Raw genomic sequence first — 20995 nt, 5'->3', positions numbered from 1 at the left:
CTGGTCAAAGGCGGGAGGAAGGACATATTTGTCTCCGTTTATTAGATTATTAAGATACAACAGCAGCATTAACCCGCACTGCAGATTGACTCAGCGGAAGCATGCTGTGGGTCACGGGAGGTCGATGAATTAGAAGCATTCTCTGAAATGTTTCTTAACAATGCGCCGTTTTGTCACTTTTACTCGAAGAGCTGCTTTTGATCACATCGTCTCCACATTGGCCTCTTGCTCACACCGAACACTCGAATCCAGCGTACATCACTTAAATTCAGACACAGACACATGTCATATTCTCATTCCCTCTGTGATAATCGGAATTGACAATGTCATTCTCTGAGATGGAGCGATGGAGCATGAAGTTGGTAGTATAGTGAACAATGAAGAACAAAGAACACAGAAAATCTGCAGCCCAGTAACTGGCCCTTTGGACCTCCAAGCCTGAGCCGATCCAAATCAACTATCTAAACCTGTCGCCCAATTTCTAAGCATCCGTATCACTCTGCTCCTCACTTACTCATAGATCTGTCCAGGCACACTTTAAATGAATCTACCATGTCAGCCTCTACTACCTCTTCTGGCAACGCATTCCAGCACCTACCACCCGTTGTGTAAAATAATTTCATTGTATATCTTCCCTAAACGTTTCACCACTCTCCTTGAACGCGTGACCTCTCATTATTCAATCCCTCACCTTGGGAAAAAGCTTATCTCAATCCATCCTGTCTGTACCCTTCATGATTTCGTAGACCTCAATCAGGACCCCTCAATCTCGTTTTTTCTAATGAAAACAATAGTAACTTACTAAACGTCTCTACAGAGCTAGCATCTTCCATACCAGGCAACATCCTCGCAAACCTTCTCTGCATTCTCTTCTAAACGTCCACATCCTGTTGGTAATGTGGCGACCAGAACTGTACAGAATATTCTAAACGCGGCGAACCAAAATCTTGTACAATTGTAACATGACCTGCCAGATCTTATACTCAATGCACCGTCCAGTGAAGGCAAGCATGCTATATGTCTTCTTGACCATAAGATCCACCTGTGCAGCCACCTTCAGGGTACAAAGGACCTGAGCTCCAAAATCTCACTGCTCATCAAATTTACCCACAGCTCTTCCGTGTAAAGTGTAGTTGGCTCCAGAAGTAGACTTCCCAAAATGCATCACCTCACATTTGCTTGGACTGAACTCCATCTGACATTTATCCACTCAACTCTTCTGTCTATCTATATTCACCTTCATTCTTTGACAGTCCTCTATAATTTCTGGCTACTCCACCAATCTTCGTGTTATCTGCAAATGTAACGGCGATATTTGGGCTAGCAACCCTTGGAGACTGGAACATGGCAGGTGTTCATTCCATCTAGCCATGAACCATGTTTGGATGCCTGTTTCCAGTGAAGTACCACTGTTTCCTGATATAGATCAATAATTCAAACTTCGTTGTAGGAGTCATGAATTAGAAGTTTACAGATGATACAACAATTGGTCGTGTAGTTGCCTATGATGAATAATGTCTGGGACCACAGGGATGTATGAATCGGGTGGAAAGGAAAAATGGCGAATAGAATTGAATCCAGACGAATGAGTGGTAATGAATTTGGGGAGTTGTAACAATAACAGTGAGGATTCTGATTGGTTCACAATAACAAAGAGATCTTGGAGTGACATTCACAGATCTCTGAAGATTGTTGTACAGGGAGATCAGTTGTTCGTGAGGGCTTTTGGATATTTTCTGTTGTTGCCACAGACTGTAGATGATATTAGATCTTTAACAACCGCCAGTTTAAGAAACAACTAAAGGAATGGGCACAAGTCAGGTCAATGCAATAATCAACATTTTTAAAAATTGTAAGACAAAAGCGGGAGAGCTGAAGTATAAATCGTAGCCCATCAAGACCACTTCACCACTCAATGAATTTACCACTGATTCCTATCCTAGTCATGCTGGTATATGCCTTGGAGGGTAATTTGCAAATGGTGAAGTTTCAGTACATCTTCAACCTGGTCCTTATAGTCAGTACAGTTTTTGAGCTTTGAAGGTTCTGTCAACAAAGCCTGGATGACTTACTCCAGTGAATCTTCTAGGTGGCGTACTCTGCTGCAATTGTTCCTTAACAGTTAAGGGAATAAATATTCAGGTGTTGAAAAATATACAGTTAAGAGAATGCATTGTCGTGGAGGGTGTCCTGTTCCTTCAATGGTATTGAAGGTGAACCCACCTAGGAAAATGGAGAGAGTTCTGTTAAACATCTAATTTGTGCATTGCGGGCGATGTAGGCTTCACGGAGACAAGAGTTGAGTTAATAATCAAACAAAAACGACGACGGACATGTTTTTGTAGTCAACTTCTTTATATGGGCGGTTCAGGTTCTATTTCTCCTAAATACGATCTCCCAGGACGATTACACGGAGGAATTCAGTTACAGTGAAGTCATTGAATGTCAATCGAATATGATTAGATTCTCATTTGTCAGAGTTACCATTGCTGTATTTGGTCATTCTGTGGATCAATCCGATTCCAAATGCTTTCTGATTTCAAGTTCCAATTCCCACCTGCGCCTGAGATTTCAACCCATTTCCTCGCTGAAATTTCTCCATCTGTCTTAATAATATGTATGGACGCTGTAAGGGACAGCAGAGATTTACAAACGTGTTGCTAACTCTGTATAACATGAAGCTTCATGGAATGATTGTTTAGGCTAGGATTGAAACAAAGGAGATGGAGGGGAGATATAATCACAGAATAACCATTATAAACGTTCAATATTCGTAGGATCTTGACAGGATAGATATAGGCAGGTGGTTTCCCTATGCTCTGAGGAGAGCACCAGACGACATGAACTCAGATTTAGATATTGCCCATTTAATTCAGAAATGAGGAGTAATTTCTTTGCTCAGGGGCCAAGGAATCTGTGGCATTTTTCAGCAACCGCTGTTGAGACTGTGTTGTTGGGTATTTTCAAACTGTTCCAGATAGTTAATCAGAAAGATGATGAAACTTTGTCGAGGTAAGTGAGCAGAAAGGAGTTGAAGATGATCAGATCAACCATGAGTTCGTTGAATGATGGGGCAGACTCTATGGGCTGAATGGCATACTTCCATATTTGGTCGAACGCCTTATTTTATTCATAAGTTCAGCATTGTGAGGGGATGGGATTTAGTGATAGAAAAAAGTTTTATTAAACAGTTCAGACAGATCAGGAACAAGGCTCGTAAATGCAGGAAGAAGAAATGTGCTCTGACCTGTAGGCAACAAATGACATTGGCCAAAGCGTGTACAGAAGCTATGATTGCTGAAGAACGTTGGTAGACCTGATACAGTTGGCAAGTCAGTAATCACACTGGATGATGGATCGTTGTATTATTCACACACAGCAGGCATTTGTAAAAGAATGAAAGGTTCGTTTCATTGGAGAAGTTTTTTTGCGGTTCCAATTACAAGTGACTGTTTGAAATACTGATCAGATCATTGTGTGAAGTGCTAGGTTAAAATACTCATTTGCAACCCCACTGGATAAACTTGTGCTCCCAATCTGTTGTTATTTGTTTCTCTTTTTTGATGTAAATTCATAGAAGGACAAAATGAAATGTGTGGGTGGAGGTGGGGTGTGGCGCGGAAGAAAAATGCGTTCCTTCTCATTACACCAATTTAATCTACAATTGAATAGAATGACTGCTCTCGATCTTCATTTCGACTTTAGTGTCGTGTTGATTATTCGTGAATCTCCCGTGCAGTGAAGGACAAGAAAAATACTCTCGATCCAGTGCACCAGAGGTGTGAGGTGCAAAGAAAAACTGCAGTAGCGGTTTGTGAAGTTACCAACCAGAGTGTGACTCGAACCCGTGAATGTGGAGCACATCGGTATAATCACCCACCACCATAATCTGTCGGTCTCCTCTGCACATTTTGTAGATGGATGATATGTGACCTCATCACGGTTCCATGCGGTGAAAGTCATGGATGAGAAATTTCCAGAGCGGAATCGAATCCACACCATTGTGTTTCCGCTTTCACTGGAATTATAATGACAGCAAATTCCAATAAATAACCATGCTCGTCAGAATGAATAGCTGTCATTGGTACATTCTGAGTCAGAATGAAATATAGAACAAGAATTTTCCGTCATATTCACACCTACATTTGACTCATAATTTCTTCAGTCACTTTCTCTCTCACGTGAAGAAGCAGCCATGGAGGGGGCAATAAAGACGATGTTGTGGCTCAATGGCCTTTCTCATATGGCTGAACGTGAATTGGATTAAATCGCAAGAAACGCTGTTTGTTCATTTCATATTCATTTCGCTGCAACCTCACAATGTTCATTGTAATAATCAGAAGTGAATTAGATTTATCTCATTGGAACGATTGATGTTCTATTCAAATTTACTCCGACTTTATTTCAGCTTAAGGTGAATATTGCTTAGAAAACTAGAGGGTTAAAGTGCAAAGGAAAACCCAACAGTCTTGTTGCTCGTTGCATTGGCAGATTTCACTGAATATTAAATGGACCAAACATCATGGTGCTTGTCCCCACATCTTTAACGTGTGTGATTAAAGCAGGAAGTCGCTCTCCAAGCAACTGGTCACTTCCTATTCATTATGTAATATCATCCTTTCACAATAAGAAAAATCCACACTGTTCCATTTACAATGCTTCAGGTACATTATTATGCCAAATCTTTCAAAATCCAGAGTTTTTGGAATCGAATCATATTCATCTGCACACGTTCACGAAATTTCTTTACATTTAAAGTCAACCAACTTAGACATTGTTTCCCCGCAATATCCGACCGACTACACCCCAGCCCTACACCTTTACCTAGCCACACGCTGTCTCTCTCTCTCCTTGAGAAATTTATTCCTTGTATGCCACCAAATGTGCCTTCCAAATATTTTGTAAAACAGATTCTCGGAGTGACAGCGATTCACTTCTAAGTTGTTCAAAGGTTTTATCAAACGTTTTGAATGCCTGACGTCCAGATGTTTACTTAATTAAAAGAGAGAATTTTCCACCTATTTACTCTGTCCAAACATTTCATAACATGAAAAACCCCAGTTAAGTCTTTCTTGGTTCAGGGATAACTGTTCTAAAGTTTCGAAGATAACAAGCAAATAATATCTCATCCTCAGTAAACCCCGTCAGCGTCGTCTCTAATGGCTTTACACCCCAGGAAACACCGTCATTATCAATTCTGATCGAATCACAGAATCCACCAGGGCAGAAAGAGCATTTCAGTCAATCGAGCCGATGTCGACTCTCTGAAGAGCATCTCACCCAAACCTAACATGGGGAAACCCTCCCCCTCATGATGTCAAATAAACCTGTTGGATTATAACCTGGCGTCCTGTGACTTCTGACCTTGTCCCTGCGTTACCCGTGGCTAATTCATTAAACTTACTAAATTCACTCCCTGGACACGAGAGGGCAATTTAACTGGGCCAATCAACATAACCCTCAGACCGAACAGCTGTGCGAATTACTGAGCCAATGTTCCATCATGGTGAGCAAAACCTGAATCATTTTTAATGGCTTTATACCCTAGTAACTCAGCTTCATCAAAGCAAATGAACCCAAATTCAATGTATTGAAACACCACTCTGCTTTACGTTCTGATTCGTGGTGCGGAAAATGTTTCTGCATTCATATTTGAATGCTTTTACACAATTTCTTCCTCACCTTCCTGCTTCCAATAAACACTTCAATCCGGAACAAGTCTGTCAAATGCTTTTCATTCCAACACAGTAACAAGGTGCAGTTTGCAGAGGTCACGTGTTTGCACTTACACTGACACTCTGCCTCCCTGAGAGTTGCAGTCCTTCCCCACCTTGATTCAGGCAGCACTGTCCTTCCTGTGACATGTCCCATCGAGAATGGAAGGAGAAGTATCAATACCCGCACTTGGGAATGGGGCGACAGTTTTAAAATATTTACACTCTCCCCAGTGGAGAATTGAGCCCTGTGATAGGCGGGGACACTAACCATTCTACTACCGAGGACAAGAGTATCAAAGGAGGCCCTTCAACCAATTGTGGCCACATTTGTCAAAAACAACTGTCAAATGAACTGAATCCAATTTCACAATGCTTATCCAACAGCCTGATGTGTTTTGGCATCACAAGTTCACATCTGAATATTTGTTCAGGTTATAAGGCTTTCTGCCGCTCTGAACAATGCAGACAGCCAATTTCAAATTCCAAACCCCCGCTGGCTGATATAGGCTTTCCGCACATCTTCTCAAACCATTCTGCCCTTCTCCTTAAATATCTGGCCCCTGCTTATCAATCCCTCCATCAAGAGGAAACTCATTCAGTCAACCCTGTCCATACCCTAACTCGATCATGTTTTGTCCACATCTCCTTTACACTGCGACAAACACTCCGCTTTGTCCTGCCTTTCTTCCTAACTGAAACTCCACAGCCCATCAATCTCCCGGTAAATATCTCCTGCAATTTTCTCAGTGTGATCACATCCCTGCTATAACGTGACTTGCAAAACTGCACACAATACTCTTGCTTGAGCCTAATGAGCATTTGTTTTAAAATTTCTGGATTAGTATGACAGCGATTCTGGCTAAGCAGAATTTATTACCCATTCCTAATTGCACAGAAGGCAGTTGAAACTCAACCATATTGCTATGAGTCTGAAGTCACATGCAGCCCAGACCAAGTAAGAATAGCAAATTCCATCCCGAAATGACATCAATGAAGCTGATTTTTTTTTCAACAATTGTCAATGGATATATGTTAGTCTTTAGATTCTTCCTTGCAGATAGTTATTGAATCCAAATTTGAAGATCATGGCATGGTGGGATTCAAGCCCGAGTACCCAGACTATTACCTCGGTCTCTGGATTATCAATCCTATGAAATTACCGCTAGACCAACGCAGAAAGCCACAAAGCTGATCTTTAACAATAAAATGTCTTTTCACCAAAACTGCCCTGGGTATTTTCCATGAGCCTGACGCTCCAATTGTCTCTGGCCTAAATCAGCAACAGCTGCTACATGGGGATTGATTTCACAACTGCGGTATCCAAATGGATCGAATTGTTTGAAGGTCCCGATGTTGGGATTGGGGCACGTTCACTCAACAACAGTAACCGCAGCAGCAGCACAGACAGAACAGTATGATTGTGAAAGAGAGTGATAGGTTGTGCATTGCCTCAGAGAAATGGGGGGAGGGACGGAAAGAAGGTTTAATGATTGTGGGAAGGAGATAAATCTCTTTCAACGGGTGTGTTTGAATCCTGATATATGAAACGCAGAGATGTGAGCGAGCCGAATTTGAAGGTAAAACAATTAATTTCTTAGCATGTGCCACAAAAAGGACAACGGAGAGAACACTTAGTGCCGTGATTTGGTTTCAAATCAAGGTTGCTGTGGTCACAATGCAAAATACCGACAACCACGGTCACAGGAACCACAGAACAGGATGCATGCAAGCAGCAATAAGTATACTAACAGAGGAAATGTTCGGAAGAACAGAAAATGTACAATACTCAGCGAACAGTGACAGATATGTGGGAACTGAGAATGAGCTGAATCTTTCAGTTCGATGTCCCTCAGAGGCTGTGGAGATTCCTTGAAAGAAAATGTTGAAAACTGAGATTGATAGATTTCGACAAAACATCAAAGTCTCGAGGGACAGTATAGGATATTGTTGAAATGTATGCTTCAATACCATTTTAGCTTCACATCGGCACAGCCGCCCAGATCCATCCGGACATGGGGATGAGAATGAGTGCACAGAGTTACTCTCTGTCTCCAGTGATGCAATAGGTGAGCGTGCGTCCTTCTATGATGGTATAGAGGCCCAGGAAATTCCTCAGTTGAGTGTGCTCCGTATCAAGGGAATGGTTGTCCCCGTTTATACTCTCATAGCGATCTACAGTACATCTTGCTAAGACAGCTGAGTGGGACAACTGGAGCGTGTTGAGCACTTAACTTTGCAGTGTTTGGTTTCAAAGATGATTTTGCTATTTGGATCTGTGTTTCCGACAGTGGCGGTGGTAGCTGCATTTGCTTGCATCAGCTCAGTGTCAGTTTCTTCCACACAGTCAAGACTTCAACCTGGAGAAGGTGGTGATGGGGTGATATTTTATACTATTCGTCCTTGGCGATTGGAACACGGAAAGGGTGATGTTGAAGTTCGACGAATAAAACCTGGAATGTAAGCCCGACCTCAAGAACAGAGATCATGACTTTATTTTCCTGCAATCCCATTCATTCATGTCCCTTATGCAGAGGATTCTACCATCTTCACCCAGTCCTGCCTACGAGAGACTCCAGGACTAGAAAAAACAAGAGCTGACCCTTAAATCAAGAATCCCCACCGTGTGGAGAAGCAGTCTAATCGGCCCTTCCAGTCCACACTGTCCATCCGAAGCGCATCCCACCAGACCCCACGGTATTCCCTATCCCATAAGTCTGCATTTCCCATTGTTGATCCCTGTAACTGGCACATCTTTGTTCAGAGGGAGAAATAAAAACGCAAACACACAGAGAATGTGCAGTCTGCCCACAGACAGACACCCGAGGCTGGGATCGCACCCGGGTGCAGCCAGGCAGCAACGAACGAGGGGCAAAGAATAAATGTTGTCCTGACCAGTGATACTCACACCCTGTGGGTAAATGAGAAAGAATGAAAACACATTCCCAACATGGACAACAGGATTCGTATCTGTGTGGACACAATTTGAAAGGATCGTTCACCCTGTGTAGAAAAAAAGGAGGCCGATGCCTCAGAGAAAGCAGGGCAATGTGGGAACTGCTGGAAGGGATTCAATTAACCACAGAAATGGAAACTCATTTAATCAGTAACACTGTGGAGAGACCGTTCACCAGTCCCGTGTGTGGGAAGGGATCACTGAGCAAAACAACCTCCGGAGACCAGCAGGATTACATATCCCATCAGGTGTTCGATTATGCTGTCAATGCTGCTGTTAATCCCAACCAGGTATTTGCTCCATAGCGTCAATCATAGAGTCATACAGCATGAAAACAGGTCCGTCAGTCTAACCAATCCATGCTGAACATACTGCCAAACTAATCTAGTCCCATCTGCCTCCTGCTGTACCCGCTGAGTGGTTATAATGCCCTTGTAGTTTTATTATTGTGGTGTTAATCCAAAAACCCAGGTAATATTTTGGGGACAAAGAGTTCAGGTCCTGGCATGACAGATGGTGGAGTTTGAATTCAATTAACACCTGGAATTGAAGAGTCTCGTGATGACCTGAAACAGTTGTGTAGAAAATCCCATCTGATTCACTCATGCGAGTTCTGGAAGCAACCTGTCATAGTCATCTGCTCCGTCCCACATGAGACTCCAGATGGATAATATCGTGGTTGACTCTTATATGTCCTCTGGGAAATAACTGACGTGCTATGCATGAATACATTTATTTTAAAAATCCCACTTTCCCATTCATGATTGGAATCAATTGTCCATTAAATGTTGCAAACGTACCCTCATCCATCACTTCATCAGCAAGTTAATTGCACACGTAAAACACCTCACCTAAAAAAAAGCCTCATATGCCTTTTAAAAAAAAAGAATCGCTCTTTTCATCTTAACCATATGCCCTCTCGTCTTGAAAACCCCCTCCTGGGAAAAGGCTGCTATCGTTAACTCTAACTTGCTTTTCAATAATTCATAACTTCTGTCAGGTCGCTGCTCAAACTCCTAACCTCGAGTGAAAACAGTCTCAACTAAGAGAAAATGAGAACTGCAGATGAGAGATCAGAGTCGAGAGTGTTGTGCTGGGAAAGCACAGCAGGTCAGGCAGCATCTGAGGAGCAGGAGAATCGACGTTTCAGGGAAGAACCTGATGAACGACACTTGCGCGAAAAAAAATGATTCTCCTGCTCCTCGGATTCTGTCTTACCTGATGTGGTTTTCCAGCACCCCGATCTCGAATCTGAAAATAGTCTCAGCCTATCCAGCCTTTCATTAGAACTCAAACCTTCCACAGGCAACAAGCGTGTATACCTTTTCTGAACGTACTCCAGCTGAATAATATCATTCCAACAACTGGGCGACCAGAACTGGACAGAATATTCCAGAAGAGGCCTCATCAATGTCCTGCAAAACTTCACCATAACGTCGCAACTCCTATACACAAAGGACTGAGCAATGAAGGGAAGTTTGTTAAATGCCTTTGAACCATCTTGTCTTTAGGATATGCAAATGACAAGGAATTATGTACCTGCATCCCGAGATTCCGTGTTCTACAACATACGCAAAGCCATACTCTTTTTGTTGTACCAAAATGCAATACCTTCCATTTATCCAGATTGAACTCCATGTTACATTTTTCAATCCAACGACTCATTGGATTAAGATCCTTTTGAAACTTAGATCATCTTTCTCACGGTCTACAATTCTGACGTCGCATGCAAACCTACGCAGCATGCCTGCAGTGAGTTCCACTGTTTTCTCATACAGATCAATGATTCCTATTTACTTGTAGTGGCCGTGATTTAACAGTGTGCAGATCATACAACAGTTAGTCATGCAATTAACCATGAGGAAGAAAGCCACAGACTGCAGGGAGATATCAAATAATTGGAAATGAAAATGGTGAAAGCAATTCATTCCGGGGAACTGGATGATAGTGAAGCAAAATTAAACTTCAAACCAGCTGCCCACGCTCCAGTTGTGTCACTCAGCTGTCTCAGCAAGATGCACTGTAGATTGTTGTTATTTTCAACGGGAACAAATTTTCCCTTCTGCCCCGCCTTTGACCAGAAGCACTCCCAACCTCGGAATTGCTTGCGCCTCTAAACCATCATAGAAATACCGTGCATTCTCCGGTTGAGTCACTTGAGCCATCGAGTATCTCTGCGACCTCATTCCCATCTCGATTTCAAGTTGGTTATTCGCGACTGCGCCACTCAGTTCCTCTGATTCTGGGGCTGGGAACTGGGACTATGTGGCAGCAGTGGTTACTGCCTTGTGTGGGGAAACTCGTGAAGTAAAGATGTTAAACTGTATTGCTATTGAAGTGTCCATTTCAATGAAAGCTTGGTAAAAACAATGACTGCAGATGCTGGAAACCAGATTCTGGATTCGTGGTGCTGGAAGAGCACAGCAGTTCAGGCAGCATCCGACGAGCAGTAAAATCGACGTTTCGGGCAAAAGCTCTTCATCAGGAATACAGGCTTAGAGCCTGAAGGGTGGAGAGATAAGTGAGAGGAGGGTAGGGATGGGGAGAAAGTAGCATAGAGTACAATAGTTGAGTGGGGTAGGGGATGAAGGTGATAGGTCGGGGGGGAGGGCGGAGTGGACAGGTGGAAAAGAAGATAGGCAGGTAGGACAAGTCAGGACACGTCATGGGGACAGTGCTGAGCTGGAAGTTTGGAACTGAGGTGAGGTGCGGCATGGGGAAATGAGGAAACTGTTGAAGTCCACATTGATGCCCTGGGGTTGAAGTGTTCCGAGGTGGAAGATGAGGCATTCTTCCTCCAGGCGTCTGGTGGTGAGGGAGTGGCGATGAACGAGACCCAGGACCTCCATGTACTCGGCAGAGTGGGAGGGAGTGTTGAAATTTTGGGCCACAGGGCGCTGGGTTGATTGGTGCGGTTGTCCCAGAGATGTTCCTTAAAGCGCTCTGCGAGGAGGCGCCCAGTCTCCCCAATGTACAGGAGACCGTGCCGGGAGCAACGGATGCAATAAATGTTATTGGTGGATGTGCAGGTAACAAAAGCTGCACTGTCCCCAGAGTCTTTGATGTTTTGGAGAAATCTATTTACCTCAGCCTTCAGCACATTAACGATGGAATCAGCATGGCCTCTGTGGGCACCGATGTAAAACGGTCAGCCCATTCTGAGTTCCCACATAATTGCCACTGTTCGCTAAGCACTGATATTGTGCATTTGGTGCTCTGCCTAGCATTTCTTATGATACTGTACTTATGGCACGTGCTAAGGGCGTTTGTCTGTGGGGTGCCGTGATCGTATAGTGGTTAGTACTCTGTGTTGTGGCCGCAGCAACCTCGGTTCGAATCCGAGTCACGGCAGCAATCGCTCTATGTGTCCCAGTCTTTTGTGAAACACAAAGGAATCAGTTGTTTTAACGTTTTGATTTTCTCCAAGGTGATGTTATTTTCCTTCAAGCTCTGCTCGCTCACATCTCTGTGGTTTCATATGTCAGAATTCAAATCCACCCGTTCTCAGAGATTTCTTCCCTCCTACGATCACTAAGCGAACTTTCCATCCCATACCCCCATTTCATTAATTTGGAGATGCCGGTGTTGGACTATGGAGTACAAAGTTAAAAATGACCCAACACCAGGTTCTGGTCTTACAGGTTTAATTGAAGCACTAACTTTCGGAGCGCTGCTCTATCATCATGTGTTTGTGGAGTCATTTCCTATTTCACTAAGGCATTGCAGAATCTAATACAGACTCTCACGTTGATAGCAATCAGTCTGTGTGGCTGCAGTCACTGTTGCTGGGTGAACGTGCCCCAACCCCACCACCGGGACCTGCAGACCATTTGATCCATTTGGTTGCCACTGTTGTGAGTTCAATACTCATGTAGCCGCTTTTACCGACATGGACCAGATATTATTGGGGGTGGGGGCGGTCTAGCTCAGGAAAATGGCACAGAGCAGTATCGGGGAAAAGCGACTTCATTGGATAAGATCAGTTTCACTCCTTTTCTGCAATGGCCGAGCGCTATTACCACTGAACACTGGACTGTTTATTCAGACACCATGGACTCGGGTTTGACTCAGACCATGCTAGGCGATAGAATTGGGATTCAATAAATATCTGGAATTACGAATCTAAAAACTCCTATATATCCATGTTCAATTGTTGAAAAAAAAATCTGACGTCTTTTAAGGAATGAAACTGCCATTCTTACCTGCTCGGGCCTCCATGTGACTACAGGCTCACTACAATATGGTTGAGTCTCAACAACCCGCTGCGCAATTAGGGATGGCAATAAATACTGCCGAACCAGCGACGCCCTCATACTGTAACGGAATAGAAAAAAAAAGTTCATTCGTCTCTATCTAGATTACTTTGCGCAGTTCTGCAATTCAGAGTACTGCATGGATGTGATCGCACTGGGAACGTTGCAGTAGAGATTCACTGGGATATTGTCTCGGCTGAAGAGTTTCAGTTGTGAGGAGAGATTGGACAGACTGGGGTTTATTGTCGCCGAGCAGAGTAGATTGGAGAAGACATGACTGAGATGTACAAAATAATGAGGGATATGGATAGGATAGACTGAAAGAAGCGTTTGTTATTGATGGAGAGTTCGAACACTGGGGGCAAGAGACTTCGGAAAAAGGCAGAACGTTTTGAGTAGATTTGCGGAAAGGGTCAGAGAGGTGGAAATCGTTCTAATCTTTAAAAAAATTGAGATGTGAATTTGTGATGCCAAATTAATAAGACTATGGGCTAAACGGTGGAAATCTTGATTCAGGTCGTAAAGCAGTTGTGTTGGACAAGTGTGGCCACAACTGGCTGAAGGGCCACCTTCGATGTCGTTGTCCTCCACAGTATCGTGGTTACTGTCCCCGCCTGTCACAGGGCTCAACTCTCCGCTGGGGGCATCGTAAAGGTTTTAAACCTGTCACTTTGTTCGCAACTGAAAGTTATTAATGCTTGGCCTTCCATTCTCGATGGGACATGTCACAGGAAGGACAGTGCTGTCTGAATCAGCGTGGAGACGGACTGCAGCTCCTGGGGAGAGAGAGTGTCAGTGACAGTGCAAACACGTAACTTCAGCAAACTGCACATTGTGTTTGCGTTGCAATGAAATCCATTTTATACAGTTGTTCCTGACTGATGTGTTTATTAAAAGCAGGAATCTGAGGAAGACAACAAAGTAAACCCATTCAGATCTGAGTGCAGAAACATTTCCAGCAGCACTAATGAGGTTGTACAGCGTAGAACCGCGTTTGGATGCATTGAATTCGGTTTGGTGGGCGCAGCAGGCTTTCACTAGGATGAGTTACCAGTGTGTAAAGTCATTACACATGATACAGATAGTGTTCAATGTACACTACAGTGGTTCGCACTGCTCTTAAGTCTGTAGGTTAGGTGGATCGGCCATGTAAAATTGCGCTGATGTGTCCAGGGAGTGACTTCAGTAAGTTAAGTGAATTATCCATGGGTAACGCAGTGATAAGGTCACACGATGCCAGGTTTTATTCCAGCAGGTTTATTTGAAATCACAAGCCAGAGGCCTGCGTGTATAGAAACGGGAGCTAGATCTGGTTGAGATGCTGTTCAGAGTGTCCCTATAGAATCTATTGGCTGAATTGTACTTTCTGCATTGTAGGGAATCTGTGATTCGATCAGAGGACACTGCCAGCGTTTACTGGGCTGCTAAAACATTGGAGACGATGCTGACGGCGTTTAGTAGGGATGGAATTTTATTTATTTGTGTTTTGGAAAATTTGAAACTAAACCAAGGAAAACCGAATGGAAGTTTTCCGGAGTATTTGAGGTTTGGAGAGAGGAAATATGTGGTAAATTCTCTCTTTCAAGTTCATAAATTTCTGAAAGTCAAGATTTCAAAACCATTGATGTAGGACAAAGAAATAATGGAAGCAGAATTTCTGTCACTCAGACAATCCGTTTCCAAAATATTTGGGAAAGCACATTTAGAGACACACAAGCAGTGAGTTTCACCAGGAGAGAGACAGCCTGTGGCCAGGTAAAAGTGTAAAAGTGGGGTGTAGAGGGTAGAAGGTGCGAGGAAACAATGTCTAATTTGGACGACTTCAGATGAAAAGAAATATCGGAAACGTCTGCAGCTGAGTAAGATTCAGCAAAAAAAACCTCAGACTTTTGAAAGATTTGTATTAATATTCCACATGAAGCATCATAAATGGAACTGAGCAGATTTTGTATAATGTCAAGGAAAGCTATTCCATAATGTTTAGGAAGTGACCCGTCTCTTGGAGATCGATTTCCTGCTTTAATCCCATGCCTTAAAGATGGGAGGATGATCGCCATGATATTGGGTTCATTTGATACCCATTGAAATCTGCCAACGTAACTGAGCATCAAAACTGGCATCTTGTTTTGTAGCTTAACCTTTTGTTTTTCACATCAGTATTTTCTTTAAGCTGAAATAAATTCGGAGCAAAATTGAATCCAACTATAAGCGTTCCAATCATATAAATCCAATTCACTTCCGATCATTGGAATGAACAGAGTGAAGGTGCAGCAAAATTTATAAAATGAAACGAACAAAACTGCATTTCCGGGAATTTTACCCAGCTTACGTTCAGCCATATGAGAAAGCCCATCGAGCTAAAACATCACCTTCACTTCTCTCTCCATATATAATTCTTCACGTGGGAGAGAAACTGTCTGAAGAAAGTATACGTCAAGACTAAATGTGCGTGTGAATGTGACGGGAATTTCATGTTTGCTGGTTAATTCTGAGACGGTTCCGACTCGAAATAAATCAATGATAAGGTATTCCTTCCAAGGACGAGGTCAATTCCTTGGATTTTGCTGGTATTATTATTCCGCTGAAAACAGTAACATAATGGTGTGGATTCGATTCCGCTCAGGGAATTTCTTATCCCCTCGGTACACCATATGTAATCTTGATGTGGTCACAAGTGAGCCCCTTTGCCATGGGCTGAAGTGGCCCAGAGGTGAAGGCGGCGGGTTGCTCTTTCATTGTGCATGTGTGGATTTGAATCCAACTCGGGCTGTTACTTCTATCAAAAGCAGCTGTGGTTTACCTTTGTGCTTCGCATCTTCAGTTTTCACTGAATGGAGAATCTTGCTAATGCCCTTCATTGCACGGAGATTTGTGATAAATCGATACCTCATCAAAGGAAAGAAAAGCAAATTGTTTCTGTTGTAAGTTAAATTGGGATAATGAAAAGGAGTGCAAACATTTCTTTCCTCCTTTCATTCCATCTTGACTTTCTATGAATTTAGCCATAGAAAATGAAGCAAATAAGGAGAGATCGAGTGCAATAGTTTATCCAGTGGGATTGTGAATTTTAATGTAATACAACACACAAAGTTCTGATCAGTATTTCAAACAGTCAATTAAATTGAAACCGCAGAAAACTTCTCCAATGAAACGATTCTTTCATTCTTTCACAACCTTTTGCTGTATGAAACATCCCGCGATTCATCATCCAGCATGATCACCAAGTTGGCAACAATATAAGATCCACAAATTTTCTTTAGTAATTACAACTTCTGCACATACCCATCAGCGGTGTGCCCAGTGCCATTTGTTGTCTTCAGTCCACAGCACATTTCTTGTTCATGAACTTATGAGCGTAGGTCCTGATCTGTCTGATCAGTTTGAGAAACCTTTTCTATCCCTTCTTCCCATCCCCTCAGAACTCTAAATTTATCAATAAAATAAGGCGTTAGACCAAATGATGTAGGATTGGAAGTCGGCCAATCAGCCCATTGAGTCTGCTCCACCATTCAATGAACTCATGGCTGATCTGATAATCCTCAACTCAATTCTTCTGCATTGCCTCGACAAAGCTTCATCGTCTTTCTGATTAAATATCTGTCTGGCACAGTTTGAAAATACACAACAACTCAGCCTCAACAATAGTTTCTGCAAGTAGTTCCACCGATCCAGTGGCCCCTGAGCAAAGAAATTACTCCTCATTTCTGAATTAAATAGGCAATATCTGATTCTGAGTTCATGTCCCCTGGTGCTCTCCTCATAACAGAGGGTAAACCACCTGCCCATAACTACCCTGTCAAGGTCCCATGAATATTGACCGTTAATGAATGTTATTATATTATTGCGTGATTATAGAGCTCCCCTCCACCTCCTTTGTTTCAAGGAGAATAATCCCAGCCCAACCAATCATTCCACGAAGCTCCATTTTCTCCAGTGTTGACAACATGTTCGCCCCCGGCAGCCTTCTTTCATATTATTAAGGCAGGGGGAGACATTTATGCGAATAAACGGTTGAAATTTCAAGCATAGACGGGAACTGGAACTTGAAATCAGACAGCGACTGGAATCAGATTAGTCCACACAAGGACGAAATCGAGTAATGATAACTCTGAGAAATGAGACTCTAATCATATCCCACTGACATTTAGTGGCTTTACTGTAAACATATTACCCTGTGTAATCGTCCACAGAGCTCTTATTTTGGGCAAAAACGGATAGAAGCTGGCTACATAAACACTTTGACAACAACAACATGTTCTTGAGACATTTTTTGATTATAAACTCAACTCATTGTTCCGTGAATCCTACATCGTTTGCAAGGCACAAATGGGATGTAGAACATAACTCTCTCCATTTGCCTAGATGGGTGTAGCTTCAATAACACTTAAGGAACTGGACACCGTCCCGACAATGCAGTCACTTGAGTGTACCCTCTTCAATACCCGCAATATTCATTCACCACACCGCTAAGGCACAATTGCAGCAGAGTGCACCAACTACAAGATGCACAGGAGTAAGTCATTTGGGCATTTTTGACAGAACCTTCAAAACTCAACAGCTGTACTGACTATAAGGACAACGAAAAATAATAAGGAAGATGCAATGAAACGCCACCATTTTTAAGTTACCCTCCAAGGCCCATAGCACCTTGACTTGGAAAGAAATCAGTGATAATCTCATTGGTGAAATGGTCTTGATGGGCAAAGTTGCATCCTTCAGCCTTCCATATTTTATCTTACATTTTAAAAAAAATGTTGATTTATGCGGTGACCAGAATTGTGCTCAGTCCTTTAGCTGCTCCCTAACCTGGTAGTTGCTAAATTTCTGCTCTCATCCACAGCCCGTGGTCAACAATAGAAAATATCCGAAAACCGTCTCAATGAAATGTTTCCCCTCCAGATTAGAGTGGTGTTGGAGAAGCACAGCAGGTCCGGCAGCATCTGAGGAGCGGGAAAAATGGACGTTTCAGGCAAAAGCCCTTCATCAGGAATGAGACTGCAGCATATGGGATGGAGAGATAATTGGGAAGGGTGTGGGGCTGGGGAGAAGGTAGCTAAGAGTGCTGTAAGTGGATGCAGGTGGGGGGTGAACATGAAATGTCAGAGAAGAAGGTGGAGTGGATAGGTAGGAATGAAGATGCACAGGTGGGACAGGTCAGGAGGACGGTGTTGAGCTGGAAGGTGGGAACTGGGGTAAGGTAGGGGGAGGGGAAATGAGGAAACGGGTGAAGTCCAAATTGATCCCATGGTTTTGAAGAGTCCCGAGGCGGATTATGAGGCTTTCTTCCTCGAGGCATCGGGTCGTGAGGCAGTGGCAATTCAGGAGGCCCATGACCTACATGTCCTCGGGAGAGTGGGAGGGGGAGTTGAAATGTTTGGCCATGGGGCACTGGGGTTGATTCTTGCGGGTATCCTGGAGATATTCAGAGAAGTGCTCTATGAGAACACATCTACTCTCTCCAATTTAGAGGAGACTGCATCGGGAGGAATGTATACAAGAAATGACATGTGTGGAAATTTTTGAGAACTTTTGATGGATGCGGAAGCCTCCATTAGAGCCTTTTACAGAGGTGAGGAGGTAGATGTGGGTGCAGGTTTTGCAATTCCTGCAGTGACAGGGGAAGGTGTTCAGAGGGAAGGGTGGGTCATTGAAGGGTGAGGACTTGACTAGGTAGTCACAGAGCAAACGGTCTTGGCAGAAAGTAGATAGGGGTGGGGAGGGGAACATATCCCTGGTGGTGGGATCCGTTTAGAGGTGGCGAAACTGTCGGAGGATGATGTGATTTTTGCAGAGGTTGGAGGCATAGAAGACGAGGACCAAGGGGGTTTTGTCATTGTTGTGATTGAAGGTTTGTGGTTCGTGAGTGGAGTTACAGGACATGGATGAGGTGAATTGGAGGGCATTTTCAACCACATAGGAGGGAAGTTGCGCTCTTTCAAGAAGGAGGCCATCTGGTATGTTCTATGGTGGAACTGGACCTTTGGGAGCTGATGCGATTGAGGTGGAGGAATTGGGAATACAGGGCAACATTTGCGCAAGAATTGGGGTGCGAGGAGGTATAATCCAGATAGCTGTGGGAATAAGTGGGTTTGCAAAAAGTGTCAGCAACACTGACCCCACCCGATCCACTTTTCACAAAGACTGTTTCCTCCACGACTACCTCGTCAAGTCCTCGCCCTCCAATGACCCACTCTCCCCTCGCGGCACCTTCCCCTGCCACCACAGGAATTGCAAAACCTGCATCCACATCTTCCCTCTCACATCCTTCCAAGGCTCCAATGAGCCTTCCACATCCATCAAATGTTCATGTGCACTTCCACATGAGTCACTTATTGCATCTGTTGCTCCAGAAGCGGTCTCCTTTACGTTGGGGCCAACAGACACCTTCTCGCAGAGCGCTTTTGAGAACATTTCCAAGAGACCCGCAACAATCAACCCCAACACCCCATGAGCAAAAACATCAACAACTCGCCCCCCCCCACCCGCCCGACTCTCCCGAGGAATTGCAGTTCCTGGGTCTCCTCCACCGCCATTCCATCACCACCGAACGCCTCATTTTCCACCTCAGGACCCTCAACCCCAGGGCATCAACGTGGTCTTCACCAGTTTCCTTATCTCCCCACTCCCACATTATCCGAGTTCCAATTTTCTAACGTGGCACCATCCTATTGACCAGTCTCACTGTCTAACTTCCTTCCTACCTATCCGCTCACCCTCTTCTTCGACCTATAACCTTTAACCCCATCTCCATTCACTTCTTGCACTCTCAGTTAAATTCTTCCCAGACCCAGTCCTCCCGTTTATCTCTCCACCCTCGAGGCTCCCAGCTTTATTCCTAATGAAGAGCTTTTGCCCGAAATGTTATTTTTTTCTGCAACTCGGATGCTGACTGACCTGCTGTCCTTCTTCAGCACCACTCTAATCTTGATTCTGATTTCCAGCACCTGCAGTACGCACTTCCGTCCAACTGATTGCCCTGTCCATTGATCTTGAATAGGCCGTTGCTAAAGTTCCAGCATCATTTCCCTGCTCTTACATTCCCATCTGCGTTCAAGAACAGAAAGTATCTTCAACCCCTCGAGACCACTTGATCCCTTGTCCAATCAACTACAAAGATTCGTGAATATTTACTCCAATATCTCTTTTATTACTCTTAAACCACTCAGTATTCACACTTTTATCATTGATTCTTCCCAAATTCATTATCACCCACTTCACTGGATTGAATTCCTTTCAGCACATTTTCTTGCGAATTGTTTCCAATCTCCCTGCAGTCTATCGCTTTCTTCCTCATCGTTAACGACATGACTAATTGTTACCTGATTTGTAAGCTGCTAAATGATGGCCACGACAAATAAATATAAATCATTGACCTATATGAGAAAACAATGGAACTCATAGAAGCCATGGTTCATAATCTCATAGAGGACACCAGAATTGGAGAATGTAAAGAAAGTGATCGAAGTTTCCAGAAGGATCTTAATCCAATGCGTCTTTGGGCTGAAAAAATTCACATGGAGTTCAATCTGGATAAATGGAAGATATTGCATTTTGCTACATCAAATAAGAGTAAGGCTTATACAATTAGTGATCGGGCGTTGCATAGTGTTGTGGAAAACGAAGGCCAGGGATGCAGTTAAATATTTCTTTTTAGTTTGCTTCACATATAGACAGAATGGTTAAAAAAATTGTCATCCTGCCTGCGTTGCACAGTCCTTTGAGCGGAGGAGTTGGTATGTTATGTTGAATTGAATAGGACATTGTGTGAGCGCTCTTCTGGAATACTGCATCCAGTTCTTGTCGCCCAGTAATAGAAAGGAAATTATTCAGCTGGAGTAGGTTTAGAACAGGGATACCAGCGTATGGCTAGTGGGGAAGGTTTGAGTTATAACGAAAGGCTGGATAGGCTGAGAATAGTTTCACTCGAGCACTGGTGTTTGAAAGGCGACCTGACAGAAATGTATAAATTATTGAGAGTTCAGCTCGAGTTAATTGTAACTGTCTTTTCTCCAAGGAGGGGCACTTCAAGACGAGAGGGCAAATGTTTTAGGTGAAAAAAGAGAGAATTAAAA

The 20995-nt window shown here is 43.5% G+C and overlaps 1 non-coding gene across 1 annotated transcript; it reads left to right on the top strand.

Annotated features, from left to right (window-relative positions):
• The first annotated feature begins 11949 nt into the window (after positions 1-11949).
• On the top strand, positions 11950-12021 carry trnah-gug (transfer RNA histidin (anticodon GUG)). Its single transcript has one exon. It is a non-coding gene; the product is annotated as a tRNA-His (tRNA).
• Positions 12022-20995: the final 8974 nt, after the last annotated feature.

The sequence above is a fragment of the Chiloscyllium punctatum genome, chromosome 17 (assembly GCF_047496795.1).
Source record: "Chiloscyllium punctatum isolate Juve2018m chromosome 17, sChiPun1.3, whole genome shotgun sequence".
In the NCBI taxonomy this organism is placed as follows: Eukaryota; Metazoa; Chordata; class Chondrichthyes; order Orectolobiformes; family Hemiscylliidae; genus Chiloscyllium; species Chiloscyllium punctatum.
Note: the sequence above shows the minus strand (reverse complement) of the source record. Positions and strands in the feature narration are given on the sequence as shown.